This window comes from Callorhinus ursinus, unplaced genomic scaffold, assembly GCF_003265705.2.
Source record: "Callorhinus ursinus isolate GAN/ISIS: 27379988/994484 unplaced genomic scaffold, GSC_fseal_2.0 scaffold24, whole genome shotgun sequence".
Taxonomy (NCBI): domain Eukaryota; kingdom Metazoa; phylum Chordata; class Mammalia; order Carnivora; family Otariidae; genus Callorhinus; species Callorhinus ursinus.
In genome coordinates, this window is record NW_027397086.1 from 2,429,120 (window position 1) to 2,445,472 (window position 16,353).

The window sequence follows — 16,353 nt, forward strand, 5'->3', positions numbered from 1 at the left end:
ATCTGACGTGAATGAGGCCAAGCTTCTGCGCCGCGAAACTCATTCATTCGACGCGAATTTGTTGGGCGCTGGGGACCCGCGGGTGAATGGGACAGGCGCGGTCCCAGCCCCGACGGGGCCGGGGCGGGGTGGGGGGTGGGGCACTGCGCGGCAGGATATCACATGTCTGCTGGGGGATACCTTCCGCGGCCTGGAGGGGAGAGAGGCGACCTCCAAGCCCAGAGGAGGGAGGGGGTTGGTTGGGACCGTGTAAACCTGGAGGAGGGGAGGCCCGAACCCGAGGGAGAACTCCTCAGAGCACAGGGAGGCCGCAGGCGGGGTAAGATCTGAAGCCCGAGAGAAGGGCCAGGGCCAGTGGGGACCGGCCTGCCCCTCTCGCCAAGGAGCTGGGCCTCTGGGCTTTAAGCAGAGGGGTGACGGGGGCAGATCTGCTTTCTCTGTTTCTCTGTCCTCCGTGCGGGGGGTGGCCTTCCTGTGGAGGGGTCCTCCTGGGGGGGGTTCGAGGCTGAGGCCAGTGGCCAGGGCTCCACCTGGATGGAGAGAGGCAAGAAAGAGAGTCCACGTGGCCTCCCCTGGCCATGCCCATCTACAATGTCAGTATGTTGGGACCTCCCCTGTCTCCTAACCAGCTTTCTCCTTTTCTCCTTGGCAGCCTACCACAGACGAACCGACCGCTTTATTGGTTGTGTTTATTTCTTGTGTGTCCCCTCCCTTGTAGTGTGAGCTCCCTGAGGGCCGGGTTCTTATCTTATTTGTAGTTGTATCTCCAACACCTAGAAGGCACCTGACTTGCAGTGGTCACTCCAGCCAACCGCCCTGATGAGAAAGAAGGGCCTGAGGGCCTGGGGGTGGACAGAGCATGGGAGGAAGAGGCAAGGCTGAGGTGGGGGGAGCAGGGTTTCTTTTTCCCACCACTTTGGCACAGCATTCAGACCTCAAGGGGCCCGGGGTGCACAGAGGAACTGAGGAGTGCCTCTCAGTCCCCAGATGCCCCCTCCTGCCTCCAAACATGGCCCATTCCCGAGTCCCCTCCCTACACTGCCTTGCCCCAGGAAGCCTTCAGATGGGCATATACTTGCCAGCCACGTTCATCAAGGAATGTGGTGGGGACAGACCTGGAGAAGGGGGAATATTGCCCAGGCTCTGCCCTGGAGCCCAGTGGCCGGTGTGTGGCCTCGCAGGGGCGCAGCAAGGTGGGGCTTGGAGAACGAGGGAGAGGTGGGGGGTAAGTCAGACTCAGCATCCGTCGGTATTTAACTGGATCACTTGGCTGCAGTTCCCAGCCCTGATTCCCAGCAGGCATGAGCAGAATCAGGCCCCACGGGAGGGCGCTGCATGGTCAACCAGGGTGGCAGTGGCCGGGTCCAGCGTGGCAGGCGAGGACACAGGGAGAACTGCTTAGACTCAGGTTACAGTTTGAAAGTAGAGACTATGGGATAGCCTAATGGACTGGATGGGGGTGTGGGACAAAGAAGGGAGTCAAGGTCAACGCCAAGGGTTTTGACCCGAGCAACTGTTAGAATGGTATGTCCATCACGTGCCCAGGAAGCAGGTGATGCTGGCGCCTGGAGTTCGGGGACACAGGCTGCGGGGATCAGCTGGGGAGTCATCCTGATGGAGGTGGAATGTAAAGCCATGTGTCAGGATAAGGTCACTAAGGAGAGAGGGTAGACCAAGGAGAGCACGGAGAACTGAGGCCTCAGGGACAGGGATGGGTCAAGAGCGGCTCCCTGAAGGTTATAAACCAGCGTGTGTATGAAGTAATCGAATTAACTACATACACCTGTGAAAAGCAGCCTGACGCCTCTACCTCCAGGGTGTTCTCTCATTTGTTACCAGTATCAGTGGGATTGCAAGTCACTTTATTTTCTGCCCTCATCTGTATTTTTCCTTGCATTAAAAAAAAGTGGGATGTAGGGGCGCCTGGGTGGCTCAGATGGTTAAGCGGCTGCCTTCGGCTCAGGTCATGATCCCAGGGTCCTGGGATCGAGTCCCGCATCGGGCTCCCTGCTCCTTGGGAGCCTGCTTCTCCCTCTGCCTCTCTCTCTCTCTCTCTCTCTCTCTCTGTCTCTCATGAATAAATAAATAAAATCTCATGAATAAATAAATAAAATCTTTACAAAAAAGTGGGATGTAATTCACATAACATGAAATCCACCGTTCCAAAGTGTGCAGTTCAGTGGTTTCAGGATATACGCTGGGTTTGTGCAACCCTCACCACTACTAATTCTGGAAATTTATCTGTATTTTATACAGACTGTTTTCTACAACTAAGCACATTGCTCTTGAATAAAACAAACATTTGATCAAGTCATTTCGCTCATCTGCGGGTAGCCCAGGAAAGGTGCCGTCCTGAATCACTTGCCAGAGCATCCTGACAACCCAGATACCTGGGCCCCATCCAGAAGGGGCAGATCTGAAGGAGGTGAGGGCGTGGCCTGGGAATCTGCATCCTAACCCAGCCTCTGGTCAGCGGAGAGTCCCTTGTCTTATTTTATAAGCTCGCCTGGGAGAGCGACCCCAGAAGCTTGCTCAGTAGTTCTTCCAGAAAGCCCTTGGGGAACAAAAATGACGTACATGTGGGAGGCAGAGTCTGGATTAAATATTCCCTACGCCACTGCGTCCTGGGCGTCGGTACCTTCCCAGCCGGATCAACAGCTCCAGCCCAGTCTCTTCCAAGTCTTCCCCTGTGTGCATATCCAGTGCGCTGCGGGGTGTGTCCATTTGGGTGTCCCTCAAATTCATCAGACCAGAAACATAACTTATCACGTCCCCCTCCCCCCAAAAAGAATCTTCTCTCCTTGGGCAAATGGCTTCTCCTATACTCTGGCTCGAGCCAGAAATCTGAAACATCTTAGACGCCCCTGCTCTCCCCAGGGACCCTACTCTCTAGATCCATCCTCTGCACCTAGTGCATTGGATTTCGCTCCCTGAATGGACCTCAAGGCTGAACACTTTTCCTCTGTCCCCCCACCCCCAGCCAGGTGAATCCAGCTACTGCCCTCTCTCAAAGCCATTTTCTCTCCTGACTCACCTCTTGCTCCCTCTCACGGGGCTTGCTCCTCCAGAGCTGGTCTCCCTTCCCCTCCCACGATAGTGACCTCCTACACCTGCAGTGTCCAGCACAGGGACCCCTCCCACACAAAGGCCACTGAGCACATGAAATGTGGCCAGGCCAAAGGAGATTCTGAAGGTTTGCGCAAAATAAAAAGAATGAAAAATACCTCGTTAATATTTTTTTAAGTGTAATGACCTATTGAACTGGTAATGTTTTGGATAGAAAGTTTCAATACCTTAACTTTTAAGTGACTACTAGAAACTTTAACTGTTGGATGTCCCTTCAAGTCTCCACATAAACATCACCTCCACGGAGCCTTCTTGGCTCCTCCAGGTGAGCTCAGGTCCCCCTGGGGTGCAGCTATCCACAGGCACCTGGTCCTTGGGTTTGTGGCACTTTATATGATAAGGAGGTGTGTCTGGGGAAGTCCTTTCCTTTCCATAGGCCTGGGGGGAATCAGGGGTGTAAACGGAGGATGCCCAGGGCAGAGTCAGCTGCTGGGGGTGGGGGTGGTGAAATCTGGCCCAGTGGAGGGGGCGCAGGGGAAGAGGAGGGGTCCCACTGAGCCCCCAGCATGGAGTATGACACCCCCCAGTCCTAGTCGGTCCTGCCCCTCATGCACTGGGTGGCTTTTGGCAGATCACTTCCCATCTCATAAGCTAATCTGATCGTCTCATGGGGGGGGCGGGGGCAGGGTTATAAGGATCAAAAATGCTTTGCACAAACACAGGACAAAGAGCTAATATCTTTAACCTGTTAAGAACTTTCTAAGCCAGTAATCTTTTTTTTTTAAGATTTTATTTATTTATTTGAGCGAAAGAGTAAGCGAGCATGAGTGGGGAAGGAGGAGAGGGAGAAGCAGACTCCCCGCTGAGCAGGGAGCCCAATGCATGACCTGAGCCCAAAGGCAGATGCTTAACCGGCTGAGCCACCCAGGCGCCCCAAAGATGAGCTCTCACTAGAAAGTTGGGGAAAGAACCCGATCAGGCAACACAAGAGTAAATGCAAGTGGCCAGTCCACAGGAAAGCTGTCCCTTATAAGCCATCAAAGAAGAAGACAAATCGGCAAAAAGAAAAAAAGTTAATAATCATACCCAGTGTTGGCAAGGGAGCAAGAAAACGGGCATCCAGACATTGCCAAGCAGGGTGCAAGTTGGTACATCCTTTCTAAAGAACAGTTTGGCAGTAAATATCTGTATTCTCTGACTCAGCACTTCCACTTCTAGGAAATTATCCTAAGCCAACAATTAGAGATCTATACAAATGTTAAGCCTCAAAGATGTTACTGCAGCAACATTTATAATAATGACAATAAAAAATGGAAGTGGTCTATATATCCCAAATGAGGGATTCGCCTATTGTACCAAGGAGTCCTGTACAATATTAAGTTATAGCTCAGCCGGAAACCTATTCACATGGTATAGATCTGTTTACAGCATAAAAAACACAGAAAAGTTTCAAAAACCTGTAAGATGATCCCAACTGTGGGGGAAAAGAATCTATGCACAACATTGGGTATTTTATTTTATTTTATTTTTAAAGATTTAGTTTATTTATTTGACAGAGGGAGAGACAGCGAGAGAGGGAACACAAGCAGGGGGAGCGGTAGAGGGAGAAGCAGGCTTCCCGCGGAGCAGGGAGCCCGAGGCGGGGCTCGATCCCAGGACCCTGGGATCACGACCCGAGCCGAAGGCAGACGCTTAACGACTGAGCCACCCAGGCGCCCCTCATTGGGTATTTTAATTAAGTAGTTTTTATCATATTTTTCTCCAAATTAAAAAGACTGTCAAATGTGTGTAACTCAGTGCCTCCTGGTGAAAAACCAGTCTCTGGTATATATGTCCCACGGGAAAGAGGGTTCCCCTGTATGATGCTTGTGGGGAATAGGCTATACTATGAACCACTCCGTCCACAAAATCAAGATGTATGTGAGCAACATAAAGGTTCCGGGAAGTCCTGCAGGGAAGGAATCTATTTTATTTAAGCATTTTCCACGCTTATTTGGCCGGTGCAATTTTTTTTCCCCTTAACTCCCAGTAGCATTTAAAGAACTGGTATCCGATGGAATAAACAACCCCGAGGAACCCCCTGTTTTATGAGTCCGACCCCCGTGGGAGAAATGAGGGGGAGAGCATTCCCTCAAGGTGAGTGGGGCAACACTGAACCCTGATGAGGGTTAAGGCGATGGAGGGGAAGCAGGCGGCCTTCCATCAGTGTGTTCACAGGGTGGGCGTTGCTGGAGAGAGTCCACCCAGCGGCCAGCTCCAGCATCACCTCAGATGACCCTCAGGGGCGTGGCCCACCGGGGGAGCTCCATCACCAGGCGCTGGGCCCCTGAGCTGATGCGCCCGGTCCCTACAACCTGCTTCATGCACACATGGTCACTGCTGGAGCCCTGCGTCGGGAGGAGTGGAGGCAAGCAAGCGTGGCTGGAGAGAGTGCTGTGAACCTTCGTGCTGTGGGTCCCAGTCATGGGGCAGGGGAAGGGTCAGCCTGGGCAGCATGCCTGCCCGTGTTCTCCCAGGGAGAGTTCTCCAGTCTTTCCCACCCATCATGCCCGCCTGAGTAAATGACTACCCACTCAGGGCAAATGGCACATGAGAGGACCAGGCACTGGCCCTCCGCCCATGTCAGAGCTGCCTACCACGGCCCGCCCTCACTGGGCCCTCTGGCCAGCCTTGTGATTTGGGGACCTGTGGAAGTGGCCAGTCACTTCCCCCCTGTTGAGGGAAGCAGGCGGGACAGTGGTTAACACAGCCCTGAAGCCGACTGCACTTACTGGTTGTGCGGCCTTAGGTGACTTACTTAAACTCATTAAGTCTCAGTTTTCATATCTGGAAAATGGGCACAATAAGGATGGCACCTCCCCACATTGGTCATTATAAGAATCAAGTGCGGTGATGTGTGTAAAATACTTCGGACCACTCAGTATAGATTGGCTACTATTATTGGTGAATAATAATATTGTATTTTAACAATATTGACATTGTTTTTGACAAAGGAAAATGCAATCACTTAATGAAGCCATCTGTGGGAAGGACCCTAAACCAACAGTCTGAGTGCCGGTCCTGCCTGTGGGATCTGGGGCCAGGCACGTGGTCTTTCTGAGCCTCAGCCTCCTCATTTGTAGGTGGGGACCGCGGTGCCCTGCAGGGAGCCTGCTGCCTCGCGGGGTTGTCTGTGGACTTGAAGCGGGTTCCTCGGGTCACAGGAGCATGGAAGAGCTGAGCGAGCACATTTGTGAACGAGAAACAGGTGCAAAGCCCAGCTGGCCTGGGGATAAAGCCCTCCCTCCTCGGGCCTTTATCCCCGGTTCCCGGAACTGAGAAGGAGGGGTCCCTTCCCTCCTGGGGTGCATGGCCATCCTGCTGCAGGACAACCGTTGACAGGCAGACTGCTGGGGTCCTCGCAGGCTCTGCCGGCGAGCTTGGGGACAGGTACCTTCTCTGAACCTCACCTTCCAAGCACTGAAGGCTTCAGGGAGGGTCTCGAGTGAGGCCCTTCCCACATGCCTCCTGCTGTCCCAGCGTGGAGCAATTTATGAGGACAGGAGACAAGCCAGGGCACCCGACGGTAGAGACGCCCCCGGGAGGGAGGCCCCCGGCTCCAGGGTTGCCCGCAACAGAAACCAAAGCTGCTCGTGATGGGACAGCTAGCAACGTGTGTACGTACGGGGGCGCTCGGGGCACTGGGGGCAGCTGGGGAGTGAGCTGAGGAGGAGCGGGACCCACGAGTCTCCAGGATGCGGGATCTAGAGGCAAAACCAAGGAAACGGGGGTCTCCAGGCGACCAGCAGCTCCTGCCACTTCCACTTAGCAGCCCTGCGTTCAAAATTTGGTCCTGGGAGAGACAGTCTGGGGGCCGTGCCCCGGTCCTGGGACCACACTGGCCATGGGGCGGGATACTCCTCCAGGGTAAACTGAGCGCTTTTCCCAGGAGAATGGGGACTGAATGTTGGAGTTGGGGGCAGATCCAGTAAATGCCCAGGCAGTTTGTCTGCAGACGGCTTCGCCAGGGCCTGCTGCCCGCCCCGCCCCAGCACCTGTCCACCAGACTGACTGATGAGTCACAAAGCCCAGTGCTGGGGGAGGATCTGATTGGCCCACGTGAGTCAGGTGTTTGCCCCGTCCAATCAGCCCCGGCCAACCAGGGTCAGGTCACGTAGTTTATGGCTCCAGAGGCCTGCCCTCAGGAAAGGGGAGCTGGACTGACCCCCTAAATACCACTAGCTGCAGAATTAGAGAATCCTCAAAGCTGGGAGCCACGACTTTGGAGACCAGCAGGCCCAGTATGCCCATCTTACAAATGGGAGAGCGGAGGATGCTGTGTCCTGTGGCTTCTGCCAGATGCATGGTAGAGCCTCTGGGAGCCAGCGGGTCCCCCAGGGTCAAGCTCAAACACGCTCAGAGCAGGAATGGGGAGGAGGAGCAGCTTTTCTGGAGGCCCCAGGCCAGGAGCCATGAATACCCTCGGTGCCAGGGAGTTGCCCACCAACCTGGCCTGTCCCCAGCTCATCAGCGAGATGCCTGTTGGTTTCTGAGCCCCCAGTGGCCTCTGGGATCCGGCCCAGCTCTCCCAGGGCCCTGGCCCCCCGACATCAGTGATCTCTGAGCCAACGCATGGGCCCCATGAAGGCCAGACCACATGCATCTCGTCGCTGCTGCCTGCCCAGGGCCCAGCCCGGAGAGGAAGCTCAGACCAAACTGATGAGTGGCTGGGCAGTGACTCCTCAGCCCCTCTCCTCCTCTTTGGCCATGACATTAAGTCCATCCATCTCCTTGAGGTCGGCCACATACAGAATCCAATAATGCCCAGGCCCCTGTTCTGGGTTCCAGGCCCACTAACTTTTGGCGCAGACCTAGACAATCGTTCCCACCCTCTGGACCTCAGTTTCCCTGTCTGAACAGTGAGGGGCTTCAAGGTGCCTTCCAGCTGGGACGCTGTGCGCTTTGACAGTTCTGAGTTGGGTTCCAGTCTTGAAGGGGCAGGACTGACTGGGATAGAAGCAGGATATGTTCCTTCTCTTGCAGTCCTTTTTGCTTTCAGACTTGAACTTGGTAAAGAGCAAGGTCCTGGGGTAGCAACTGTAGCCACCCCGTCACCGTGCCCTAGGCAATGCGCCAAGTGCTTCCCGTGCATCGGCCCCCGAGCCTTCACAGGATCCCGTGAATTAGGCAGCGAGGCCCAGACAGGTTGAACAGCTGAGCCTGGGTCACACAGCTGCAGACTGGCCATAGGGATTCAAGTCAGGCGTGTCTGACTCCCCAGCCTGGGAGCTCACTCTGTGGCGCAAAAACATCCTGGAACCTGCGTACAAAGAGATGTGCGCTCTGCTGAGACCTGCTTGGTTGCACAGTTCACCGAGGCTGGCAGAAGGCAGGGGATCCGCATGATTCGGGGCTACCAGGGACTCACTGCTGCATGGGTGAGTGAGCTCCTCATAGCCCCCTTCCTCCAAATAGCTCTGGGGGAGCTCGGGGTGGGCACTGCTCCTGCTCATCTCCCGATGTTTTGCCGATGGAGCCTGACACCCCCCTTTCCTGGGGTCCAGCAAACAGTAGACAACCATCATTTACAGTGGATCTTTAAAGCCTTCATTCTCAGTGGCCTCGCGGCGTCGTTAACATTCAGACATGCTGACAGTGCGCACCCCCCTCCCCCCAGCCCAGGGAGGTCCAGGCCCAGTGCAGGATTCCTGCCCCCAAGATCAGCCCACTGCAGGGGCTCAGACCGAGTCTTCATGTGGTTTCTGGGAATGTTGTAAATGAGGACGTAGGGAAAGTTCCACTGGCAGGTGGGGGCACAGGGCTGAGTTGGGAGGGGAAGTTCCAGAAGCATCTTTCCTGGACTCAGCCCCCATCTCCCTGGGGCTTCCCCCCCCCAGCCACTTTTGCTCCTTGCAGTTCTCGGCCCGGCTTCCTGGCTTGAAGGAAACCTGCCAATGCCAAGCTGACTGCAGGGCCCTACAGGCCCCCGGGGGAGCCTCAGTGGCCCTCGGTGGGGTGGGGTAGAGACCGAGAAGAACACGCTGAGGGAAGAGCAGGTGCAACTTTGGCTCCTTCTCCATGGGCTGATGGCTTGGGGGTAGCCAAGCTGCACCCCCCCCTTTCTTATTTGTCTCCACCTTGGCTCTGAGGACAGGGTTTGACCCTGAGCCTGGAAGGCTCTGGGAGGCAGCACGGGCCATGGGTGGGGAAACCCTACAGTAAGGAGACCCTTTACTGCCCGAGTGGCCCTGGATTCTCCCATTTTGCTGCGTGGCCTCATTTCCCAGCAAGCCCCTCTGGAGAAGTAAATACAGCCTTGTTAATAATTCTGTCTGGATGACCCTGGCACCGGAGCCTCTGGATGATCCGTGTTAAGAGTAGTAGTTCATAGGGGCCTGGAGAGACTCATTACATGGAGGTAAAACATGGTTGAAAATCCATGAGGCCACCCACTGACGGGTTTTATGAAGGCCTTGACTGTGAAAAGGCCGGAGTCACAGCCAGGGGCCCACAGGTAAGGGAGGCAGGGAGGGCAAAAGAGTCTGCCTGAATTACAAATGGGGTAAATGAACATTTTCTCAAGAACAGCAAAATCAGCTTTTCCCAGGCTTAGCCCTGGAAGGTTTGTTGCTTCCAGTCAAACCCCAGAGAGGTAGTGGAAAGGACTCAGCCCAGGAGACAGCACACCTGGGCTCCAGGTCTAGCACGTCCATTGCCCCCTGGGGCCCCACCTTGGACGGATCGTCTGCGGAGCAAGGCGGGAGGAGGAGCTAATTCAGTGGCAGTGTGGGTTCAGGGCCCTTCTTGTGCTCAGTGTGGGTCTGGGGTCAGGGCCCGCCTCTGACAGGCTACTGAAATCCCACCTGGATGCCTGCCTCCGGGCATTGATGATGAATGAACGTCATCAGCAGATTCTCAGGAAAGACACCATATAAATCACCCCTTGCTCTTGACTACAGCCCTTCCACTTACTTTGCTAATTACCTCTTTCTCATCTTTCAGAATTCTGCCCCTGCATTTTGCGGGCAGTCCTCTGGGACCTTCCAGGGAGACTGCAAAGGCCCCAAAGGGCTCCCTGTGCTTTGTGCATCCCTTCTGTTCAAGCGCTTTGTCATAACAGAAAACATGACCTAAACTGGCTAAAGCGACAGAGAACTTTATTGACTCATGTAACTGAGTCCAGCAGTATCTGCTTTCAGGCAAGGCTTGATCCAGGCTTCCGGGTTTCCTCTCTCCATTTCTGGCTCTGCTTCCTCAGTGTTGGGGGCCATTCCGAGCAAGGCTCTCCAACTTGGCTACAGGCAGCAGCTTAGGGCTTCCCAGTTGTTCACATCTTGCTGAAAGTGAGCCAATTCCTCCCCATCCTGCCAACCAAGACTCCGATCAGACGGCACTGTGATGGGCACGCTGGTAACTATAGCAGCCCAGATGGCCTGAATGGGGTCATGTGTCTGTTCTTGAGCCAATCAATGTAGGGGTGTGGGGAGATAAGGGATGTGCTAATCAGTTCAAACCAACCAGGGCTTATGGGCACCCTGGGTGGGTCAGTCGGTTGAGCATCTGACTCTTGATTTCGGCTCAGGTCATGATCTCAGGGCTGTGAGATCAGCCCCACGTTGGGCCCTGTGCTCAGCATGGAGTCTGTTTGTGATTCTCTCCCTCTCCCTCTGCCCCTCCTCCCTACACCCCCACCCCTGCTCATGCGTGCTCGCTCTCTCTCTCTTTCTCTCAAAATAAATAAATAAATAAATAAAAACCAATCAGGGCTCAAGTCCAGAACCAGGAATGTGAGGTTAGCCTTACCCAAACCAGAATCCTGAGAAATCAGAGGCTGGATCTGGTATAAAGAGATGAAAGCCAGAGAGGCAGCCAAAACATGTCCCCCATCTCTCTCCTTTGTGCTATAGTTACCAGCGTGCCCATCACAGTGCCGTCTGACCACATTACTTCCCTGTTAAAGCTTCCAGGGCCTTCCTACTGTCTTCAGGGGCAAGTCCAAGCTCTAGCAGAGGGCCTCCTGACACAGCCATGCCTGCTTCTCTAGTCTCATCTCTTTGCTCCCCACTTCCCACTCATGGGGTTCCACCTCTGCTGGATTTATCCAAATTTGCCAGACTCTGTCTCATCACTGGCCTTCGCATATGCTGTTCCCCCTGCCTGAACACCTGTCCACCACCCGCTTCATCGAGCTAATTCATCCTACACAGGATGGTACTTCTTCCCTGAAGCTCTCCTTGACCTAGCCAGGGTTGGGGGCCCAGGCTCTGTGTTGCCAGACACCTCTCAGCTTGGATCACTGTATTTTTTTAATAGCTTTTGTGAGATAGAATTCACATACAATTCACCTATTTAAAGTGTACATCTAATGGTTTTTAGTATTTTTGTAGAGTTGTACGTACAACTGTCACCACAAATTTAGGGCATTTTCACCACTTCCAGAAAGACACCTTGTGCTCACGACCCCCCACACCCTGGCAACTACTAGTCTACTTTCTGTCTCTATAGGACTTGCCTATTGTAGACGTATTGTATAAACGGAATCATATAGCAAGCGGCCTTTTGCTTCTGGCTTGTGTTTGCTTATATATGCCATAAAATGCCATCAAGGTCCATCCACGTTGTAACAGGTGTCAGTTCTTCATTCCTTTTTACGTCCTTTGTTTGAGTAGACCACTTTTATTTACGCATTCATCAATGATGGACATTTGGGTGATTTCCACTATTTGGCTCTTAGGAATGATGCTGCTATGGACATCTATATACAAGTTTTTGTGTGGACCTCTGTTTTCATTTCTTGACTTCGTACCTAGGAGTGGAATTGCTGGGTCACATGGTGACTACGCTTAATCTTTTGAGAAACTGCCAGATTTTTCCAAAGCATCATTTTACATGTCTGTCAGTGGTGTATGAGGGTTGAACTGCTCCACATCCTCACCAACCAGTTGTTATTACGTCTTTTTTTTTTTTTTAAGTCACACCAGTGGGGATGAATCAGTATCCCACTAATTTTGACTTACATTCTCCTGATAAGTAATGATGTTGAGTATCTTTTCTTGTGCTTGCTGGCTGCCTATTCAGATGCCAAGACCGTCTGGTAGGGAAAGGACAGTCCTTTCCTTCCCTCCAAGGAAGGTGGAAAACTGGATCTCCACATGCAAAAGAATGAGGTTGGACCTTTGTCTCATACTAAATACAAAAATTAACTGAAAATAAATCAAAGACCTAACCTAGGAGCTGAAATTATAAAACTCTTAGAGGAAAACATAGAGGAAAAGCTTCATGACAGTGGATTTGGCAGTGATTTCTTCTTCATGATGTCAAAAACACAGGCAATGCGAGAAAAAAAAATAAATTGGACTTCATCACAATTTAAAACTTTTGTGCATCAAAGAAACTATCAGGAATGAATGGCAACCCACAGAGTGGGAGAAAATATTTGCAAATCATATATCTGATAAGGGATTAATATCCACTATATATAAAGAACTTCTACAACTCAACAACAACAGTTCAAAAATGGGCAAAGGGAACCTTGGGGACGTCATGCTGAGTGAAATATGCCAGTCACAAAAAGACAAATACTATAGCATTCTATTTATACAATGTACCTAGAGATGTCGAATTCATGGAGCCAGGAAGTAGAATGGTGGTTTCCAGGGGTGGGGGGGTGGGGGAAAATGGGGAGTTGTTGATTAATGCGTGTAGAGTATCAGTTTTGCAAGACAAAAAGTTCTAGAGATTGGCTGTACAACAATGCAAATGTACTGAACTCTACACTTAAAAATGGTTAAGATTGTAAATTTTCTGTTATGTGTATTTTGCCATAATTAAAATCAAATTATACTAAAAATGGACCAAGTCTTTGAATATTTATTTCTCTGAAGAAGACATACAGATGGCCAATAAGCATGGAAAAAGATGTTCAACATTACTGGTCATTAGGGAAATGCAAGTCAAGACCACAATAAGATACCAAATCACAGCCTATGGCAATGGCTGTGATGGGGGCGCCTGGGTGGCTCGGTCATTGGCCGTCTGTCTTCGGCTCAGGTCATGATCCCGGGGTCCTGGGATCAAGCCCCTCCTCGGGCTCCCTGCTCATCGGGAGGCCTGCTTCTCCCTCTCCTACTCCCCCTGATTGTGTTCCCTGTCAAATCAATCAATCAATCTTAAAAAAAAAACAAAAGAATGGCTATGATAAAAAAAAAAAATAGTAACAAGCACCCTTGTGGAGAAATTGGAACCCTGTGCACTCACTGCTGGTGGGGATGCAAAATGGTACGGCTGCTGTAGAAAATGGCATGGCGGTTCCTCAAAAACATTAAACACAAAACTATCCTATGATCCAGCAATTCCACTTCTGAAAGCAGAGACGTGGACAGATGTTCACAGCAGCATGCTTCTCACCAAAAAGTGGAAGCAATCTAAGTGCCCATCAGGGGATGTGTGAACAAACAAAATGTGGTCTATGCATACAATGAGATATTATTCAGCCCTAAAAAGGAAAGAAATTCTCATACATGTTACAACATGGATGAACCCCGAAAATATGATGCTAAGTGAAATCCCTATTCAGATCTGTTGCCATTTTTATTTTTTTATTTTTATTTTTAAAGATTTTATTTATTTATTTGAGAGAGAGAGAATGAGAGACAGAGAGCACGAGAGGAAAGAGGGTCAGAGGGAGAAGCAGACTCCCTGCCGAGCAGGGAGCCCGATGCGGGGCTCGATCCCGGGACTCCAGGATCATGACCTGAGCCGAAGGCAGTCGCTTAACCCACTGAACCACCCAGGCGCCCTGTTGCCATTTTTAAAATGGGTTATCTTTTTTATTGAGTTGTAAGAGATCTTCACATATTCTAGAATTGAGACCCTTATCAGATACATGATTTGCAAGTGATTGGGCTGTCTTTTCACTTTATTGGTGTGTCCTTGAAGCACATAAGCTTTAATTGTGATCAAGTCCAGTTTATTTATTTCCTTCTTTTGTTGCTTAGGCTTTGGTCTCATATCTAAGAAAGCTTGCTGAAATACAAGGTAATGAAGACTTACCCATTTCCTTCTAAGAGTTTTATAGTTTTAGGTGGATGACCCATTTTGAGGTAATTTTAGTACATGGTATGAAGTAGGGCTACACACTTACTTTTTTGCATGTGGATGTGCAGTTGCCCCCGCACCATTGGTTGAATAAAAAGATGGTTCTTTCCCCATTGAATTGTTTTGGCACCCTTGTCAACTATCAATTGACCATGAATGTGTGGGTCTATTCTTGGACTTCGCTTCTATTTCATTGATTTATATACATCTATACTTAACATCAGTACCACACACTCTCTTGATTACTACAGCTTTGTAATAAGTTTTGAAATTGAGGGGCACCTGGGTGGCACAGTCGGTTAAGCATCCAACTCTTGATTTCAGCTCAGGTCATGATCTCAGGATCATGCTCCACACTCAGCACAGAGTCTGCAGAAGACTCTCCTCCTCCCTCTGCCCCTTACCCCTTCTCTCTCTCTAAAAAACAAAACAAAACAAAACAAAACAAAAAAAGATGGTTTTGGCTATTCTGGAGCCTTTGTATTTGCAAATGAATTTCAGGATCAGCTTGTGAATTTTTGCAAAGAAGCCAGGCTTGATTTTGGTAGGAATTGCACTGAATTTGTAGGTTAATTTGGGAGTATTATGGTTTTAACAATATTGTCTTCTGATCCATGAATATGGGACGGCTTTCCATGTATTTGAATCTCCTTTAATTTCTTTCAATGTTTCAGTTTTCAGAGTATAACTTTTGCACTTCTTTTTACATTATTTTTATTTAAAGGTTTTATTCATTGGAGAGAGAGCATGAAGGGAAGGGTGATGGGCAGAGGGAGAGAAAGCAGCAGATTCCCCACTGAGCAGGGAGTCCAATGTGGGGTTCAACCCCAGGACCCTGAGATCATAACCTGAGCTACAGGCAGATGCTTAACCAACTGAGCGACTCAGGCACCTCCCCCCCCCTTTTTTAAGATTTATCTATATATATAGAGAGAGCACAATTTGGGGGAGGGGCACAGGGAGAGAATCTCACAACCCTGAGATCTTGGGGCTTTATCTCACAACCCTGAGATCATGACCTGAGTCGAAATCGAGAGTCAGATGCTTAACCAACTGAGCCACCCAGGCGCCCCAAGTTTTGCACTTCTTTTAAATGTATTCCTAAGTATTTTACTCTTTTTGATGCTACTGTAAACGGAACTGTTTTAATTTTATTTTTGGATCGTTCACTACAAGTGTATAGAAATGTGGCTAATTTTTCTATATCGATCTTCTATTCTCCTTGCTCGCTTCTGTGTCTCTATGCTAACACAGTAGGCGGGCACTTTTAAAAGGGCAAAAGGCTGGAAGTGGGGCAAAACTGGAGGCCAGGCCACCCACTGGAAGGTGTAGTCCAGGTGAGGGTAAGGGTGGCCTGGGCAGTGGCAGTGGGGAGAGAGGTGGGTGCACTGGGATGGGGCGGGGGATAGGGAAGGGTCAAGGGTAAGGTCCAGGTGTTTGGCCTGGATCACACTTACCAGGACAGGGGAGGAGGCGTGGCAATTTCATTTTGAAAGCGTGGCCTTGAAGCACCTTTAAAACAGCCCGGGAGGCAGCTGGCTAAGCCACCAGGGACTCAGAGAACAGCTCCAGGCTGGAAATAACACTCTGGGCCCAGTGCGGGGGTCGGGGGGGAACGGAGGAGGCTGCCAGGGCGAGAGCTGGGACCCTGCTGAGGAGCCCAACACGACAGGAGGCCAACTGGGGGCCACACAGTGAGAGGGAGGAGGGAGCCCGCAGGAGGTCTAACCTGGCCAGGAGGTGATGCTGGGCGGCGCAGTGGGAGCCCACGGGGCGTCTCAAGAGGGAAAGAGTCCCTCAGGTTAGTAACGGAGCCCCAGGAGGTCACAGGTGAGTCTGGCCGGTGGAAAGCGGGCTGCAGTGAGTTGGGGGAACTGGGAGGTGAAGCACACCTGAGTGGGTTGGCCTGGGAGTGGGAGTGGGGGGCTGCTGCTGGCCTAGGGAGACTTGTGGTTTGATTTTGAATGGGAAAGTCGAAGGAGCTGTTAAACTGGAAAGGGGGGCGGGGCTCCCAGCAGGGCCCACACTTCTCCCCACATGCACCCCCGACACCAGGCTCCCCTTGGATTTCCCGCAAACACTAGCATGTGGAGAACTACTTTCACCCCTGAGTGACTGAGGCACCTCGGGCTCAGTCCCTGCAGATCTGCTCTAATGAGCAGGTTCCTCATTTTATGAAGGTCAGCACCCCCCTGCAAACTGGAGGGAGCC

At 51.4% G+C, this 16,353-nt stretch overlaps 1 long non-coding RNA gene across 1 annotated transcript; it reads right to left on the minus strand.

Annotated features, from left to right (window-relative positions):
- Positions 1–6,003: 6,003 nt before the first annotated feature.
- LOC141369945 (uncharacterized) lies at positions 6,004–6,965 on the minus strand. The gene is made up of 2 exons (XR_012373554.1): positions 6,516–6,965; positions 6,004–6,282 (listed from the first exon to the last, which is right to left on the minus strand). It is a non-coding gene; the product is annotated as an uncharacterized lncRNA (long non-coding RNA).
- Between the last annotated feature and the right edge of the window lie 9,388 nt (positions 6,966–16,353).